Source organism: Lepidochelys olivacea, assembly GCF_965140295.1.
Source record: "Lepidochelys olivacea isolate rLepOli2 genome assembly, chromosome: 7".
Classification (NCBI taxonomy): Eukaryota; Metazoa; Chordata; order Testudines; family Cheloniidae; genus Lepidochelys; species Lepidochelys olivacea.
Genome location: NC_140417.1, coordinates 161,458 through 176,466, shown reverse-complemented (window position 1 = coordinate 176,466; position 15,009 = coordinate 161,458). Strand labels below are relative to the sequence as shown.

At 42.1% G+C, this 15,009-nt stretch overlaps 1 protein-coding gene across 1 annotated transcript in view; it reads right to left on the bottom strand.

Annotated features, from left to right (window-relative positions):
* The window catches only part of PLXNB1 (plexin B1), a 195,731-nt gene that overhangs the window by 160,218 nt on the left and 20,504 nt on the right, over positions 1–15,009 (bottom strand). The window contains exon 2 of the mRNA XM_084633455.1: positions 8,543–8,682. The gene's annotated coding sequence lies outside the window, so the exon portion shown is untranslated. The remainder of the gene's footprint in view (positions 1–8,542; positions 8,683–15,009) is intronic.

Here is a 15,009-nt window from a genome sequence, read left to right as displayed (position 1 = left end):
AAGCAGATATTTATGAAGTCTTTGGGAGGTGAACTATCTCCAATTCAAAAGGTTAATCATTAATATTTGGAGGATTTTCTTGACATGCTGTATTAGGAGGAGAACGTCACCAGACATTTAAATTGTTTTATTGAACTAAAACAACAACTTTATGTATTCTGGATTTTTTTCTTCAACACCAAACATAATATTTTAATAAAACAAGCATATGAATTTTTGAATTTAGCTAAACAAAGTTTTTTAAAATCAGGTTTTTGTTAAAATTGTTTTTACCTAAAATAATTAAATGAAATACGTTTAAAAAAAAATTAAATCAACTATGTCAGCCAGGTCAACATGAGGAACTTAAAATATTGGCTTCTGCAGCTAACTCAGTTGTCTTCACCTTCATTTTCCCATTTGTTCATAATCTGGAAAAGAAAAACAAGCTTCCCTGCTTTTTCAGGTCCCAAACGATTTCTCAATTTGGAATGAATTAGTCCAAAGGAAGAAAATATTCTTTCTACACTGGCAGAAGAAGTTACTGCTGTTAAAAGTGAGATCATCACTTCAACAGTCTCTGAATCCAAGTGCTTCAGTGACTTCCACCAGTTCACTGGTGTGACTTTCCTTAAAGCATCATCAGCAAACATATTTCTTGAATGGTTCACCCTTAGCTCTGAAGTTTATTATAGTTGGCATTATAGAGGAATCATTGCTGGATGTCCATGTCATAGCCAACTCTTCTTCAGCAGTTAAGGTTTGACCCTTGTACCAAGTATTGAGAATAATTGCAAGAAAGTGAGCTGCAGATAGTGCTTGTCCCATTCATTTTTTTAATGCTTGTAGTTTAACTCTGTCATTGCATATTTCTCTCTAAGATCTCACTCAGTTCCTTCCAAATTTCAACAGCATCAGCAATAAAACAGCTATTTCCCTGCATTTTGTTCAAGGCTACAGAAATAGGCTTCAGGGTATTCAGCATGTGTTCCGCATTTCTCTTAAGCCCAACTTTGAGACCTCTGGCTGTGACAGTGCCATCTATTTTTTCACAATTTTGTTCAGAAAGGATATTAGGCCAATTCTTGATACAGTGCTCAAACCAGTCCACTACTGAGTTCCATTGTACTTCCTGTGGGAGAGTTAGCTTGGTTCCTCCCACTTTTTTTCAGAGCAGCTGCTGCAAAGTGGTTGTTACGGAAGTATTTTGCAATTTCAACAACATTAGCCTTTATTTCCAGAACACTGAAGTCTTTGGCTAGGAGATGCATCAAATGAGTACTGCTACCATATGTTATTAGCTTGGGACTCTCTTCTAAATCATTTCTTCTCATCTTGGATACATTTGCAGCATTGTCTGTGACCAAGCTGCATACTAGACAGTTGAATTTTTCCATAGTTTGTTATAGCTTTTACTGCTACTTCTTGTAAGTATCTGCTGTGTATGCATTTCCTGATGTATCGATTGTTTCTGTAAGGAAGACATTTCCTTCTTCTGTTATCACACAAGCATATACAACAGCATCATTGTGGACATTGTTCCACCCACCAAAACTCAGGTTAACAATTTCACCCTCTAGACCTTTTGCACACTGCTCAATTTCTCTTTCATATACTTTATCCACAAATTTTCCTGCAACATCTGCTCTGTTGGGAAGACTGTATCCTGGTCTTAATGACTGAACCATGTTAATGAAGTGTGGGTTCTCAATCACACGGAAAGGAGAGTGTTGCATAAAGAAACCTGGCAATTTTTTCATCAATTACCTCTTTTTGTAATCTGCTGGCTCTTATCACAAACTTATCTACGGTTGTTTCTGGATGATGGAGATTTTTTTTTCCTTTTTACTACAGGTGATATACTGTGGCTATCACAACTACATTTAAAATGATACTCTACGGTACTAACAACTATATTTTTTGCTCAAACATCGGAATTCAAGAATAGTCCAAAAGGAAGACAGGCAGTCCTTAAGAAAGAAGTATGAAATAAACTTCACCAACCCGAAGATCCTGCATGTCCCTTTCATTGTGTTCAATGCAGGTTCCTCCTGAGAAGGAACACTTCTCATGATGTTGTTTCATTCGGGAAACCAGGCCTTGCATTTCTGTGGTGCACTGTTTGCATTTTGCACACATGCCTGTCTAACCCACAGGTAGAGGAACTTCATTAAAATATTCCCAAACTGGGTCTCTTTTACAGCCTGCTCCCATTATAGGTTCTCCCTTCCAGGGATAGAATGGTATTGTAGATCTCAAATCAATGAAGGCTAAACTCAGAAAGACCTCAAGGCTTCTGGAATATGCTGTTCAAAGAGTTTCACTTTTGTTTCTACTGCCTGTCCCTCCCTTCTCACATTTATCTCCAGACTTCTTCTCCTTGTCCAGATCTATTCCACCCCCAACAGTCTTCTATTCATTTAACTTTTTGAAACTTTGTACTTTGAGAGGTAAGGGACTAACTCTATGTACACAAATTTTCAAAGGGACAATAGGGTTGAGGTCTGTTATTTCTCACCTCTATATATTATTTATTGATTTGTTTTAAAACATTTTTGCTGTTAACAAGCACATTATCTGTGGAGACACAAATCCACAGTTTGAGAACTGCAAAACTAAGCATCTCTGATGGTATCTTCTAGACTGAGCACTGAGTCCCATTGGGTAGATAGAAAGATTAACCTAAATAATCTATACAGAAGCCCCTGGAACCCCATAATATTAGGTCTCTAATCCATGAACTATTGGAACGCATTTACAAACCTTTTCTTAAAGATTACATGAATATATTGTCTCATACTATAAAATTAGAATTTATAATCTCTATTCCATGATGAGATATCTTTGATCTACAACGTATCTTAATTAAAACTACCTTTAGATATGCTTTTTGAGGAGTGAACCTTATCAAAAAAATCCGATTTAAATAAAAAAAATCAGAGTAAAAAAACAAACTTGATTTTTATCAACCCTGAAAACTGCTCACCTAAACTGAACCTGCAATTCTGATGCCTGCTGTACTTTAACTCCCTCCCACCTATCTTTCCGCCCCAACTAAACTTCTGTCAGACTCACCCAGCTCCAAGCGATTTAAAAATTCTTGATCACCACCCCAGAAAACGGTTTGAAAGGGGGTGAAGGAATATGGCGGGGTCTGTATTAAGAAATGAAGGATACTCTATTTTGCAGTTAGGAATGTGTCTCATGCAGTTGAGGGACTTGCACATTCTCTAGTAAACAATGCTTCTTCAAACGCTGCACTGACTCAACCAGATGAGCCTTACATTAATCTGTGGTGTGAACTGTGTATGGAAGTGCTGGGATGGAACTGGTAGCATGTTTCCAGCTGAAAAGTAAGTTAGTTCCAATCTGCCTAGGCAGGGATCTGACACCCTGAAAACCTTCTCACTTTCTGCCTTAGGAAAGGAAGTATCTCTAACCTTTTGCTTATTCCACAACAAAGCACTTCACTGAAGGCTGTTGAATGAACAATGATATAAACCAACCTTGGCTGGCAATCTCTACACAGCATCCATTAGCTCAGATTTCTCCCAGTCCAGTGAGCAAAGCTAGAGGGAGCTGGTGCTGTTCTCCGACTTCAGGATAATTTAGCATCATTCCAGGAATGATTTCCCTCCTCCAGCCCCCCTAGTCAGAAGGGAAAAAGCCGTGGGAATGGAGCTCACTACCAACGAGGTAGGCTCACCCAGTAACAGCTGACAAGTACTTAACTCTCTCCATGCTGTCTGGAAGCACTCCATAGAGATGCATACAGCTCCAAAGCAGTGCAGTGGCTGTATCACTAACAGTTTCCTTCACCAAAGGGTTGATAGCTCTAATAAAGGCACAGATTCACAGTGCTGGCACTTCCTCATATCTTACAAACACCACACATGGGATCAAGGTCACTCTCTTCCCTTCACCACAAGCAAAATGCTACGAGGAAGTGGAGTGGTTAGACCCACTGCCTTGTGATTACTCTTATCAACCACCCATTCAGTCCCTGCTAAGGGACTCTCCTGCAACAGCCCCATCACAGTATAGCGCTTCCTACTGACCAGACTGACACTGAGCAGACAAGTGGGGAAGGAAAAGGGTTCTTTTCATCTCACCACTCCTGCATCTTCATACAAAGCTGTCCAGCAATGTCCATCCCAGGGACTGTCACCTTTCCTCACAAGAGAGGTACAGTGGAAACCGTTCAGTTCATTGGTCAGAGACCTGAATACCCTTCACCTTCTCTGTTCACAGACCTCCCATCAGCCCTGCTCAGAACCTCATTCATATGGTCCTGCCAGATCAATTCCTCCTCACACACCCAGCACTTCAGGAGTTAAGGTTAGCATCCCCATTCTCCTGGCCTGTATGATGCTGGTTAAATCTAACACCATTCTTTGCAGTTTGATAAAGCATGTGAAAACTGAAGGCCTCACATGCTCCTCCTTTCACAGCTTGGCCAGCTGCCCACAAACTGTCACTGCCTGGTACCCAAGGCAAATGGAGAGAATGTCAGGGAATTAAGGCCAAACTCTTAGCCAACTGCACTGAACCTCCCCATCCCCCAAACCCTCCCTTCCAGGGAGCTTGGATTCCTTCTTCCAGCCAAGGGATAATTGCCTGTATGGCTGTGGAAGTCCCCTCCACAAGAGAAGCTGCCCTCTCCCAAACTCTGCAAAAGCAGTTGAGCTTGGAAGGTTCCTATCACAGAAATGCTCAGAGCAGCTCTTATCAAGGCTAGAGCTCAGCGATTTGGGCTTAGCAGTAGCACAGGAACTCGCCCTTGGAATAGCTCACCACAAAGGCCACTAATAGGATGGGTGTTAGCTATTTATATAAATTGCAAAGAAGGTTGGAGACAGAAGTAAGAACAGAATTTGATTTGGAGGCAACAGCACTTGGAAGTGATGACATTTATTACTGTAAATCACACTCCTCCAATATCCATCCCAGACCCACAGCAATCTCATCCTAGTCTCCTGCTACAACTCCACCCACCCATCCAATACTTTTCATAGTTGCTCCCTATCAATATAAGTTTCCCAACCTTAATTTTATTTATGCTTGTTTTTCAATAGCTTCTTTTATACACACTGTCCCCTCAAAGTGAATTCTATTTTTTTTTAACAGAGCAGGAGAGGGGAGACACATTCAGGCCTCAAAGCCAAGGATGGCGGAGATACTGAAGTCTCTGGGTCAAATACATAAAGGAGGCTGCTCCAGATGGATAGGAAAAGCTCTTGCACCAATAATGGCAAGATTGTACATTACCACTCCTAGCACCACTGCCTTCGAACTCTAAAGCCAGTGTAAAAATCAGCCTTAAGCATTGCTTGAAAGAGATAAGTTCATACATATATAGACAGGAATTCAGTCCCTCACCATTTGCCTCATCTCCTTCCCTCTAGCAATGTCAGACTGAAGTCAGAAGATTCTGGAAGTGAATCATTGGCTAAGTAAGTGGTGCAGAGTGGAAGGCTTTGGTTTTGTGGAACATTGGTCCACCTTCTGTGGGGAGAGGGGGCTATAATAGGACGACCTCCTCAGTAGGACAACGACCAATCTCTTTGGGGACAGGCTGGCTAGACTAGTCAGGAGGGGTTAAACTAACAGCACATGGAGAGGGTAAAAAGATGAAAGATTGAGTGCTCAGTTAGCACAAAATTGAGATGTTGAGAAGAAAATTAATCAAGGGACTAAAGGACATGGAGAGGAAATTCTTGAACTGCTGATACCCAGGCCCCTAATGTTAGTATTAAACAAGAGCATAAATTTGCTCTTGTTGATATTATTGAAACATGGTGGGATAATTCACACAACTGGAATGTTAAAATCAATGGTTACAACCTATTTAGAAAGGATCGAGCGGGCAAAAGGGAAGGTGGTGTGGGCCCTCTATGTCAAAAAAGGCATTAACTGTTTCCAACTTGGAACCTAATAACTTGGAATGAAATTATCCTGAATGCTTACAGCTCATTGTCCTAACAGATTAAGCATGAGATAGGTACTAGCTGGTGTCAACTACAGACCACCAAATCACAGTAGGGCATAGAATGACGACACTATTATGCACCTATCTACAACATGGAAGAAAAAACCTGCATAATCATGGTGGACTCCAATTTGAGTAGCATAAGCTAGAGGGCTCATGCTGCCAGTACAACAACATTCTTGGCATTGCTAAATTATAGATGGACATTATATGGCACTATAGATGACAATTTCCAAACTCAAAAAGTGTTGCAGCCAAAACGGAGGAATTATTAGACCTTTTCCTAGCAGATAAAGAGGAAATGATCACAGAACTAAAAGTTAATGGTAGTTAGGTACAAGCGATCATGGCTAGATCAAATTTCTAATGTGCAAGCAGAATAAAGTCCAGACCAGTAATAATTATAATTTTTTTTTATATTCTATATATATACACACACACCCCTACTTAATTTGCTATATTACAGAAATTGAAAATCCCACAATATTAGGCTTCTACTGCAATTTTGACAGCAGAAGCCCCCGCTCTCAGCCCCGGGCTGCCAACTGCGGGAGCCCCCGCTCTCAGCCGTGGGCTCCTGTTGTCAACCCTTTTCCAAAGTTCTATTATTACTTTTCCAGACTTTCCATGGTTTGTCCGTAACTCAGCTGCAATTTTTTGAGTCATCCCACAATACTGTAGATGGATGGATGGATGGATCGATATAAAAAATATACCTTGGTGCTTTAATAGGATCAATTTCACAAAGTTGAAAACAATTATGAGCCAAATCAGCTGGGAGGAAGAATTTAATCAGAAAAATGCAAATGATAATTGGGAATCATTTAAGAACATCTTAGCAGATGCTCAAAAAGCCACAATCCCAACTGAGGAACAAGACTGTGCCGGTTAAAAAAAAAAGTAAAGGCAGCTATAAAAAAAATATAACAAATGGAAGAAAGGGGAATTTGACAGTAATGACTACACCTTTACCCAGATATAACATGGCCCTCGGTTGCCAAAAAATCTTACCATGGAGGTAATCTTACTATGGAGGGCCGGGTAGGGAAGGCTGTGCCTTCCCAAACAGCCTGGCCCCACCCCCTATCCGACCACACCTACTTCCCACCCCCTGACTGACCCCTCAGAACCCCCAATCCATCCAACCCCCCTGCTCCCTGTCCCCTGAGACCCTCTGCGCCCCCCCTTTGGTTACTTGCTGCTGCCCTCCCTGCCCCCCCCCGCCCGAGCTCACCTCCACTCCGTCTCCTCCCCTGAGCACGGTGCTGTCGCTCCGCTTCTCCCCCATCCCTCTCTCTGTCTCTCCCTCCCAGGCTTGCCACGAATCAGCTGTTTGGCGTGGCAAGCCTGGGAGGGAGGGAGGGAGAAGCAGAGTGGCGGTGCGCTCAGCGGAGGGGTGGAAGGGTAGAAGGAGAGGCCCTGAGATAGGACAGACTCTTCTGCCGAGCTACGAGTATGTCCACATATCCATCATAGGACCTAATCACATCAGTCACACCATCAGAGGCTCGTTCACCTGCACATCTACCAATGTGATATATGCCATCATGTGCCAGCAGTGTCCCTCTGCCATGTACATTGGCCAAACCAGACAGTCTCTACGCAAAACAATAAATGGACACAGATCAGATGCCAAGAATTATAACATTCAAAAACCAGTTGGAGAACACTTCAACCTCCCTGGTCACTCAATTACAGACCTAAAAGTCGCAATTCTTCAACAACAAAAAACTTCAAAAACAGACTCCAACAAGAAACTGCAGAACTGGAATTAATTTGCAAACTGGACACCATGAAATTAGACCTGAACAAAGATAGGGAGTGGATGGGTCATTACACAAAGTAAAAACTACTTCCCCATGTTAATTTTTTCCCCTACTGTTACTCACACCTTCTTGTCAGCTGTTTGAAATGGGCCATCCTGATTATCACTACAAAAAGGTTTTTTTTCCTCCTGCTGATAATAGCCCACCTTAATTGACTAGTCTAATTAGAGTTGGTATGGCAACACTCATTTTTTCACGTTCTCTGTTTGTGTATATATCTTCCTACTGTATTTTCCACTGCATGCATCCGATGAAGTGGATTTTAGCCCATGAAAGCTTATGCCCAAATAAATTTGTTAGTCTCTAAGGTGTCACAAGTACTCCTCGTTCTTTTTGCTGATACAGGCTAACACAGCTACCACTCTGAAGTAAGTCTTAGACTACTGGCAAAGTTCCAGATAACTGGGAAAAGCGAATATTGTGCAATTTTAAAAAATGTAAAATGGGATGACTCAGGTAATTTTAGGCCTGACATTGATCCCTGGCAAGATAATGGAGCAGCTGATATAGGACTTGATTAATAATGAATTAAAGGAGGGTAATATAATTAATGCAAATCAACATGGGTTTATGATCAATAGATTCTGTCAAACTAACTATACCTTTTTTTTTTAAATGAAATTATAAGTTTGGTTTATAAAGTTAATAGTGTTGACATAACATATTAGACCTCTTTCAGCTGTTTGACTTGATGCCACATTACATTTTGATTGATAAACCAGAATGATATAAAATTAACAAGACACACCTTAGAAGGATTAAAAACTGGCTGACAGGTCTCAAAGTGTAACTGTAAATATGGAATCATCATCAAGTGGGTCTCTCTCCAGTGGTGTCCTGCAGAGATTGTTTCTTGGCCCTACGCTATTTAAAATCTTTATCAATGACCTGGAAGAAAACATGAAACAGAGATAGCTTATTTTTTGTCAAGATACAGTCAAGGTCCAGAGAAACATTTTTCACACTGCAACAACAATAATGATCATAATAAATTAAAAAAAGATTTTGCTGTTTGTTCAAAAGCATCTGACGGTCCAGATTTGGCTCACAGTCCACCTACTGACTACTCTTGCATTAGAACATCACTGATAAAGTTTGCAGATTACACAAAAATCGGGGGAGTGGTATATATTGAAGAGGACAGGCCACTGATACAAATCTATCTGGATTACTTAGTAAACTAGGTGCAAGTAAACATTATGCATTTTAATACAGCTAAATGCAAACGTATATATCGAGGAACAAAGAATATAGCTTATCCTGGGAAGCAGTGACTCTGAAAAAGATTTGGGGGTCATGATGGATAATTAGCTCTTTTAGCCACAGTGGAAGCTCATGTTCAGCTGATGTGATTCTGGGAACCAACAGGGAAATCTGAAGTAGAAGTAAACAAGTTATTTTACCTCTGTATTTAGCACTGGTGCAACTGCTGCTTGGATACTGCACCCAGTTCTGGTGCCCACAATTCAAGAAGGATATATTATTAACAAATTGGAGAGGAGTCAGAGAAGAGCTACAAGAATGATGAAAGGATTAGAAAACATGCCTTATAGATTTCAGAGTAACAGCCGTGTTAGTCTGTATTCGCAAAAAGAAAAGGAGTACTTGTGGCACCTTAGAGACTCACCAATTTATTTGAGCATGAGCTTTCGTGAGCTACAGCTCACTTCATCAGATGCATACCGTGGAAACTGCAGCAGACATTAGCAGGACAGTGGGGTGGGAGGAGGTATTGTTTCATGATCTCTGTGTGTATATAATGTCTGCTGCAGTTTCCACGGTATGCATCCGATGAAGTGAGCTGTAGCTCATGAAAGCTCATGCTCAAATAAATTGGTTATTTGGTTATTTGGTTAAATTGGTTATCTCTAAGGTGCCACAAGTACTCCTTTTCTTTACGTCTTATAGAGGTAGGGTCAAGGAGCTCAATCTGTTTAGCTAAAAAAGAAAGTTAAAGGGGGACTTGATCACAGTCTATGACAATCTACACAGGGAACAAATATTTGATAATTGGCTCTTCAATCTGGCAGACAAAGGTTAACACAAACAAATGGCTAGAAGTTGAAGCTAAGCAAATACACACTGGAAATAAGGAGTAAATTAATCACTGGAACAAGTTACCAAGGGTCATGATGGATTCCCTATCACTGACCATTTTTAAATTAAGATTGGATGTATTTCTAAAAGGTCTTCTCTAGGAATTATTTTGGAAAAGTTCTGTATACAGATGATCACAATAGTCCCTTTTGGCTTAAGAATCTATCAATACTTCCTGACTGGGTGCATAGTTCACCTCAGGTAATCTATCTTCATATGCTGAGCTCAGCAATTTTTAAACACAGTAAGAAATGAAGCACACTTGTTTCACCCATCTTACAGAATCATAGAATATCAGGGTTAGAAGGGACCCCAGAAGGTCATCTAGTCCAACCCCCTGCTCGAAGCAGGACCAATTCCCAGTTAAATCATCCCAGCCAGGGCTTTGTCAAGCCTGACCTTAAAAACCTCTAAGGAAGGAGATTCTACCACCTCCCTAGGTAACGCATTCCAGTGTTTCACCACTCTCGTAGTGAAAAAGTTTTTCCTAATATCCAACCTAAACCTCCCCCACTGCAACTTGAGACCATTACTCCTCGTTCTGTCATCTGCTACCATTGAGAACAGTCTAGAGCCATCCTCTTTGGAACCCCCTTTCAGGTAGTTGAAAGCAGCTATCAAATCCCACCTCATTCTTCTCTTCTGCAGGCTAAACAATCCCAGTTCCCTCAGCCTCTCCTCATAACTCATGTGTTCCAGACCCCTAATCATTTTTGTTGCCCTTCGCTGGACTCTCCCCAATTTATCCACATCCTTCTTGAAGTGTGGGGCCCAAAACTGGACACAGTACTCCAGATGAGGCCTCACCAATGTCGAATAGAGGGGGACGATCACGTCCCTCGATCTGCTCGCTATGCCCCTACTTATACATCCCAAAATGCCATTGGCCTTCTTGGCAACAAGGGCACACTGCTGACTCATATCCAGCTTCTCGTCCACTGTCACCCCTAGGTCCTTTTCCGCAGAACTGCTGCCGAGACATTCGGTCCCTAGTCTGTAGCTGTGCATTGGGTTCTTCCGTCCTAAATGCAGGACCCTGCACTTATCCTTATTGAACCTCATCTGATTTCTTTTGGCCCAATCCTCCAATTTGTCTAGGTCCTTCTGTATCCTATCCCTCCCCTCCAGCGTATCTACCACTCCTCCCAGTTTAGTATCATCCGCAAATTTGCTGAGAGTGCAATCCACACCATCCTCCAGATCATTTATGAAGATATTGAACAAAACCGGCCCCAGGACCGACCCTTGGGGCACGCCACTTGATACCAGCTGCCAACTAGACATGGAGCCATTGATCACTACCCGTTGAGCCCGACAATCTAGCCAGCTTTCTACCCACCTTATAGTGCATTCATCCAGCCCATACTTCCTTAACTTGCTGACAAGAATACTGTGGGAGACCGTGTCAAAAGCTTTGCTAAAGTCAAGAAACAATACATCCACTGCTTTCCCTTCATCCACAGAACCAGTAATCTCATCATAAAAGGCGATTAGATTAGTCAGGCATGACCTTCCCTTGGTGAATCCATGCTGGCTGTTCCTGATCACTTTCCTCTCATGCAAGTGCTTCAGGATTGATTCTTTGAGGACCTGCTCCATGATTTTTCCAGGGACTGAGGTGAGGCTGACTGGCCTGTAGTTCCCAGGATCCTCCTTCTTCCCTTTTTTAAAGATTGGCACTACATTAGCCTTTTTCCAGTCATCCGGGACTTCCCCGGTTCGCCACGAGTTTTCAAAGATAATGGCCAATGGCTCTGCAATCACAGCCGCCAATTCCTTCAGCACTCTCGGATGCAACTCGTCCGGCCCCATGGACTTGTGCACGTCCAGCTTTTCTAAATAGTCCCTAACCACCTCTATCTCCACAGAGGGCTGGCCATCTCTTCCCCATTTTGTGATGCCCAGCGCAGCAGTCTGGGAGCTGACCTTGTTAGTGAAGACAGAGGCAAAAAAAGCATTGAGTACATTAGCTTTTTCCACATCCTCTGTCACTAGGTTGCCTCCCTCATTCAGTAAGGGGCCCACACATTCCTTGGCTTTCTTCTTGTTGCCAACATACCTGAAGAAACCCTTCTTGTTACTCTTGACATCTCTGGCTAGCTGCAGCTCCAGGTGCGATTTGGCCCTCCTGATATCATTCCTACATGCCCGAGCAATATTTTTATACTCATCCCTGGTCATATGTCCAACCTTCCACTTCTTGTAAGCTTCTTTTTTATGTTTAAGATCCGCTAGGATTTCACCGTTAAGCCAAGCTGGTCGCCTGCCATATTTACTATTCTTTCGACTCATCGGGATGGTTTGTCCCTGTAACCTCAACAGGGATTCCTTGAAATACAGCCAGCTCTCCTGGACTCCCTTCCCCTTCATGTTAGTCCCCCAGGGGATCCTACCCATCCGTTCCCTGAGGGAGTTGAAGTCTGCTTTCCTGAAGTCCGGGGTCCATATACTGCTGCTTATCTAGAGATTGTAGTTTTGAACAAAAACTACATTAACACTACAATATTAAAACCACCCTGAGAATCCCTTGAGTCAAGAAATGCCTTAATTAAAACCTTCCTTCTGTTCCTTCATGGATATGTTATTTAGAATTGTATACAGCTCATAGGTAATATTTTAATACATTCTGTCTCAGGGCTTGTCTTCACTATCAGGGTAAGTTGACTTAAGTTACTCTACTTCAGCTATGTGAATAACATAGCTGTAGTCAAAGTAGCTTAGGTCAACTTACCCTGGTGTCTTCTCTGCGCTGCGTCGACAGAAGACGCTCTCCGGTAGACTTCCCTTACTCTTCTCCAAGAGTACCGGGGTTGATCAAAGAGAAATCTGCTGTCGATTTAATGCGTCGTCATTAGACCAGCTAAGTCTGCCCCTGCTGCGTAGATCTCCCCATTGTGAAGACCAGCCCTCAGTTAATGATACACAACACATCCCTATACTTGTAGCACCTTGTCATATTTTAGTCATGCTTGTATACATCTGTGTTGATGAAATTGAAGTCTGCTACTGCACCTATATCTAGACAAAAATATTCTAGACGATTAAGGCTGGAAAAAAAACCAGGCATGCAGAAGTTAGGAAGTGACCGTATTAAGGTTACCCTTTTGTATATGCATTATAATGCAGTCTTTAATTACATAACTGTACTCTACATTTTCCAGAGGATCCCGCCTCATTTAGTAAAACTCTCATACAAAACCTTGTGGGTTTGAACACAATGATATAACAGCCAACTAGTTCCCCCAAAAGCTAATTTGAGCCACTAGATCTCTTATTGAACTTCATGATCCAGTAACTGGTTCACATTATCCCATATTTTATACAAATAGGGAGGGGGATTATGGGTACTCTTTCAGTTCTTCAAGAGGTGCCCAGAGCCTAGGCACTCTCGCTATATTCACAGAGGTATTTAAGCACCTAAATCCCACCTTTAGGCTCCACTGTGATTGATAAAACTCTTGCTGAATCCTGTAAGCATCTAAACATACTATGCACCTAAGCACTTGTCTACATAGAACACGCAGGGAAAGTTAGTCTGAATTAGTTATGGATATGTCTACACTAGCAACACTACAGCAACTCCACTGTAGTGCTGTGCTGTAGACACTTACTAGAGCAACAGAAGGGGTTCATCCACCACTGCAGTAAATCCACTTCTCTGAGAGGCAGCAGCTAGGTCGATGGAAGAAGAATTGTTCCCTCAACCTAGCACTGTCTAGACTGGGGCTAAGTAGGCTTAGCTACATCTCTCAGGGGTATGAATTTTTCGCACCTCTAAGCGACGCAGAAAAGTCAACCTATTTTTCTGGTTTCAGAGTAACAGCCGTGTTAGTCTGTATTCGCAAAAAGAAAAGGAGTACTTGTGGCACCTTAGAGACTAACCAATTTATTTGGGCATGAGCTTTCGTGAGCTACAGCTCACTTCATCGGATGCATACCGTGGAAACTGCAGCAGACTTTATATATACACAGAGAATATGAAACAATACCTCCTCCCACCCCACTGTCCTGTAGCCTGTTTCCTCTTGTTTTTTCCTACCCCCCCCCCAGATGTTCTGGTTTAACTTGGATTTAAACTTGGAGAGTGGTCAGTTTGGATGAGCTATTACCAGCAGGAGAATGAGTTTGTGTGTGTATGGGGGTGGGGGGGATGTGAGAAAACCTGGATTTGTGCAGGAAATAGCCCAACTTGATTATCATGCACATTGTGTAAAGAGTTGTCACTTTGGATGGGCTATCACCAGCAGGAGAGTGAATTTGTGTGGGGGGGTGGAGGGTGAGAAAACCTGGATTTGTGCTGGAAATGGCCCACCTGATGATCACTTTAGATAAGCTATTACCAGCAGGACAGTGGGGTGGGAGGAGGTATTGTTTCATATTCTGTGTGTATATATAAAGTCTGCTGCAGTTTCCACGGTATGCATCCGATGAAGTGAGCTGTAGCTCACGAAAGCTCATGCTCAAATAAATTGGTTAGTCGCTAAGGTGCCACAAGTACTCCTTTTCTTTTATTTTTCTGGTGTAGAACAGCCCTAAAGGCATGAATTTAAAGTGGGATTAGTTAAATTGCATTAAACCACTGTGTGGATCTCCTCTGGAATTAAAGTGGCCTTAATGTTGTTTAGCTTAATTCACTTCCAAAGAAATTCTGAATTGGAGTGTCCACACAGGGATTTAATGCAATTTAACTAATCCACATTGAAGTAGATGGTCTGCACTAGAAAATTAAGATGGTTCATCCCCGCATGGTGTAGTTAAGCCAACCTAACTCCTAGTGCAGACAGCACTAGGTCAACAGAAGAATTCTTCCATCAACCTAGGGACCGCCTCTTGGGACGATGGCTTACCTACACTGACAGAACACCCCTCCTTTTGCCTTAGATAGTGCAGCTGCTGGGTAGGTTTTCAGTGTAGACATACCCTTAGTTAAGCTGCATTAAACCCCTATGATTTTCTAAACACCTAAAAGTTAGGTGTTGCATCACCTTAGGGCAAGTTTACACTACAAAATTAAGTTGACCTAAGTTAAGTCGACATCCAGTCACGAAAGTAATTAAATAGCTTTTGTGGTCCAGACTACACAATGTGTGTTGGCGGTGCACGTCCTTACTACCAGCG